This window comes from Eurosta solidaginis, chromosome 1 (assembly GCF_040869045.1).
Source record: "Eurosta solidaginis isolate ZX-2024a chromosome 1, ASM4086904v1, whole genome shotgun sequence".
NCBI lineage: Eukaryota > Metazoa > Arthropoda > Insecta > Diptera > Tephritidae > Eurosta > Eurosta solidaginis.
Window position 1 is genome coordinate 33,180,896 of NC_090319.1, and position 5,447 is coordinate 33,186,342.

The following is a 5,447-nucleotide window of genomic DNA, read 5'->3' on the forward strand; positions in this document are numbered from 1 at the left end:
AAAAACACCAACCTTTGACGGTTCTGTTCCTTTCCAGGTCTTCAAGCTACAGTTTGAGAAAACCGCAGCAGTGAGCAACTGGAATGCGGAAGATAAAGTTGCTGCACTGTTCGTGGCATTGACGATTCCCGAAGGAGAGCGGAACAATTATGAAGCATTGATGGCTGCTCTAGAGAGACGATACGGAACTGAGCACAGGAAACAGATATTTCAAATAGAATTGCAAAACCGCTACCAAAAAGCTAACGAGACTTTGCAGGAGTTTGCTTCGGACATTGAAAGATTGGCTCATCTTGCAAATGCGGATGCACCCGTGGAATACACGGAAAGAGTGAAGATTCAGAGCTTTATAAATGGCATACGGGAAGTCGAAACGAAGCGAGCCACATACGCGAACCCAAAGCAAACATTTTCTGAAACGGTATCCCATGCATTGACTCAGGAAACGGCGTCATTATTGAGTAAACCAGCATACAAAGCTCATCGTGTGGAAGTAGAAAGGCCAGAGTGGGTAGATACAATTTTGGAAGCTCTGAAGGGATCACAACAGAAAAATGCCGGAGTTATGAAATGTTTCAAGTGCGGTAACCCAGGTCACATTGCACGTCATTGCGATCTTGGTCCTAATAGTTCCAACAATGTGGGTGGCCGTAAACGCAAAGCTGGCGGAAATGAGCAAGAGCGTGTCGGATGTAAAGAACGAAAACTTGGCCCGGCTATTGAATGTCCTGTGATATCTGTGTCGCAGATTGGAAGGAAATCAAGCAGTCTTACCATCAGAGGGAATATGGATGGTAAAGAGCGTGTACTGACTGTAGATACGGGGGCATCTCATTCCTTGATTCGATCTGATTTGGTCTACAGGAGAGTAAAGTCATTACCTGGAGCAAGGTTGCGTACGGTCACAGGCGAATATAATCAAGTCCAAGGCGAAGTGGTATGTGAGGTATTAATTGGAAAAGTCATGGTTCTACACAAATTCGTTGTGGCGGAGATCGTTGATGAAGTCATATTGGGAGTGGACTTCTTGGTTGACCATGACGTCAGGATCGATATGCGGAGAAAAATTATGCGCTATAAGAACCAGGACATACCACTTAACTTTAGTTTGGAAAAAGGGTTCAGCAGTAATCGGGTACTGGTGGAAAAGACTCGACAAAGACCACGAAAGTCAAAGGCAAAAGTTGATAGATCGAATGGGCCAAATAAATCAAAATCAAAAGTACCTGCGAGAGAAACACTGGCATTGACAAAACCTAAAAGACGCAGAAAAACGAAGCAACGAATTTCCGAGAAAGAATGCGAAGGTAGTTTCAAGCCGGAGCGCACTACTGTTGTGAAATGTGGGAACGATACCGATTATGCAAAGCAAATCCGTCCAGCGCAAGATCTACGAAGTGGTTCATTGACCAAACAACAGAGTGTGAAAGAACGGCCGAGGATAATGAGTAGTAAGATGAAACACAGGTACGACAAGGAAAATAATTCGCAAGGTTTCCGGGAGGGAAATTTGGTACTGTTATACAACCCTCACCGGCGGAAAGGTGTTCCATCCAAATTTCGGTGCAGTTGGGAAGGCCCGTACAAGGTTGTGAAGAAGATAAGTGATATCATCTACCGCATACAAGCGATTGGGAAATCACGAAATAGAAGAGTGGTACATTTGGCGATGCTAGCAGCGTTTAGATCGAGAGATTTGTCTGATCGGGACGATCAGACTTAGGTTGAGGGCAGTGTAACGAATGTTAGCAGCACTGAGCGATGCTATCGTCTCTAAGCCGATGCTAACCAGCGACGTGAATGCACATCAATAATTCAATCATTATGTATGTACATAAACGAATAAATAATTGCGTCTACACATATGTACGTATACGAGCATCTGAGCGGCAATGCACAAATACATGCATATATCTTATCTGAGTTGTCACAAGAGAGAGCAATAATTTGTGCACGTAGTTGTGGCTGGCGATTTTGTAGCCGAAACAACAAGTAAGTTCTGGAAATCGAAGAGCCTAGAAGTATGCAGCGCAAACTATAAAAGCGGGGCAAGCGAGTAAGAAGTAATTCAGTTTGAGTTGAGTTATCAATCAGTTTGGTTATTAAGCCAGCGAGTAGCAAAGTATAAGTGTATTGTGAAGTACTTTAATAAAGGCCATTTTTACATTATTCAATATTGGAGTTATTTATTCAACAGTTTAGTGATTCGAACTTAGCAGAGGATTGCAAATAAGAGGATTTGCAAGTAAATTCGTTACAATATAATATATACAGATTCCTCAGTAGGAGAAGAGAAAACAGGCTGTGGAATTTATTTACTAAACACAGACACCGAACACTCTTTCCATATTCCATTTAAATCATCCTCAGCTTTTGGAGAATTACTAGCAATAGAAGAAACTATCGATATTGCAATACGAAACAATTACTCATCCGTCGTTATTTTTACAGATAGCCTAATAGCATGCCAAACACTTAAAAAACATACATCTACGAATAGCATTGCAGCTAAAATTCTTAATAAAATTTCAAATCACAACTTCAACAATGTACACGTCAGATGGATACCCAGTCACAAAAACATATTTGGCAACGAAAAAGCGGATGCTATAGCCAAATCAGCTATTATAAACAGCTCTTGTAAAACAGTAAAACTTACGATGGATAAAGCTTGCAAACGTATCAAGAATTATATATACGACCAGTCTTTTCAAAATTTTTTAAATTACTCCAATACAAACCAAAATCTGTATGCCACCATCTTTCCTTCTAGGAGGAATTTTGCGTGGTTCAAAAATTTTAAATTTAACCCAAAAGACATCAAAACCTTAAACCGTATACTAACCGGACATACATATGATAAGAAATATTTAGTCAAAATCAAAGCTACAAACTCGTCTCTATGTCGCTGCGGTGATATAGATTGCTATAAGAATCAAACCTTCCACTGCCCACTTTTGAACAACATCAGAGTCACCTTCAATGTCTTTAATGAAGCACATAATTTTAAGGAAGTCTTTAAAGACAAAAACAACGCCAAAATCACTCAATTAGTAAAGTTTCTCCAAAAAGCTGATCTTAAATTTTGAAAAATAAATAAATTAAAAAAAAAAAAATCTAAGACAATAATAATAAAAGCAGCTATCATAAATACACATAAAAACTTTTACTTTGTTTATATTTTAATGTTCGTCTTATATGTTTTTATGTTTTTTGTACACAAATCTCGATTCCACCTTACTCAAAAATTTTTTTTTATGAATAAAACTATTCGAAACAATTTTACATAAATTTCAAACTGCAATCTTCATTGCATTCATCATTAACTGCAATTCTCATTGCATTCATCAAAATGCAACTTTTTTGCAATCATCAAATAACTGCAATTGTCATTGCAATCATCAAAGAACCTTTCATACAACCAAAGAGGATAAATACTGTAACGAATTTACTTGCAAATCCTCTTATTTGCAATCCTCTGCTAAACTCGAATCACTAAACTGTTGAATAAATAACTCCAATATTGAATAATGGAAAAATGGCCTTTATTAAAGTACTTCACAATACACTTATACTTTGCTGCTCGCTGGCTTAATAACCAAACTGATTGATAATTCAAATTGAACTCTACTATTGGCCGCCAGATCGCGTGCTTAATCAATAACTGATTGATTGCTCAACTCAAACTGAATTACTTCTTACTCGCCTGCCCCGCTTTTATAGTTTACGCTGCATACTTCTAGGCTCTTCGATTTCCAGAAGTTACTAGTTGTTTCGGCTACAAAATCGCCAGCCACAACTACGTGCACAAATTATTGCTCTCTCTTGTGACAACTCAGATAAGATATATGCATGTGTTTGTGCATTGCCGCTCCGCTGCTCGTATACGTACATATGTGTAGACGCAATTATTTATTCGTTTATGTAGATACATAATGATTGAATTATTGATGTGAATGTTTGTAGTTTACAGTCTCTCGCACATACATAGGCGTATAAGTAAATGCATCTGTGTGTGACATCTTTCGGCTGCCTTATATACGTGTATACATGATTTGATTATTGACGTAAATACTGCTTATCGTGGCCTTGGCATCGCCTTAGTGATGGTATAACTTCGTGATGGTAATATCCGTGACACTGCCCTCCACTTAAGTCTGATCGTTCCGGTCTGACAAATCTCTCGATCTAAACGCTGCTAATCTCTCCAAATGAACCACTTTCATTTTGGTTCGTGGTTTACCGATGGTTTGTATGCGGTACACTACATCGTTGATCCGTTTTACAACTTTGTATGGGCCTTCCCAATTACACTGCAATTTCGGGGACAAACCTTTTTTTCGTTGCGGGTTGTATAACAGCACCAAATCTCCTTCCTGAAAAACTTCTGAATTAATTGCTTTATCATATTTCCTTGTCGTACCTGTGTTTCATCTTACCACTCATTATCCTCGATCGTTCCCTCGCACTCTGTTGCTCGGCCAATGAAGAACTACTTCGCAGAGCTTGCGCTGGACGGATTTGCTTTGCATAATCAGTATCGTTCCGACGCTTCACAACAGTAGTGTGCCTTAGCTTGAAACCACCCTTGCATTCTTTCTTCGTTTTAGTACGTCCGTTAGGGCTTTTCAATGCCAGTGTTTCTCTCACACGTACCTTCGGTTTTGATTTGTTTGGCCCATTTGTTCCATCAACCTTTACCTTTGAATTTCGAGGCCTTCGTCGAGTCTTCTCCACCAGTACCCGATTACTGCTGAACCCTTTTTCCAAACTAAATTTAAGTGGCACATCTTGGTTCTCATAATGCATCACCCTTCTCTGCATATCGATCTTGATGTCATGGTCAACCAAGAAATCCACTCCCAATATAACTTCATCAACAATCTCCGCCACAACAAATTTGTGTAGAACCATGACCTTCCCAATCAATACTTCACATATCACTTCTCCCTGAACTTGGTTATACTCGCCAGTGACCGTACGCAACTTTGCTCCAGGTAACGGTTTTACTCTCCTGTTGACCAAGTCAGATCGGATCAAAGAATGAGATGCGCCCGTATCTACAGTCAGTATTCGTTCGTTGCCATCCACATTCCCTCTGACGGTAAAACTGCTCGATTTTCTACCAATTTGCGACACAGATATCACAGGGCATTCAATAGCTGGATCTAGCTCTCTACCTCTTACACGCTCTTGCTCATCTCCTCCAGCTTTGCGTTTACGCCCACCCACATTGTTGGAACTATTAAGGCCATGATCGCAATGACGTGCAATGTGACCTGGGTTGCCGCACTTGAAACATTTAATAACTCTGGCATTCTTCTGTTGAGATCCCTTCAGTGCTTCCAAAATTGTGTCTACCCACTCTGGCCTTTCTACTTCCACACGGCGTGCTTTGAAAACTGGCTTACACAGAAGCGACGCTGTTTCCTGAATCAGAGCTTGTG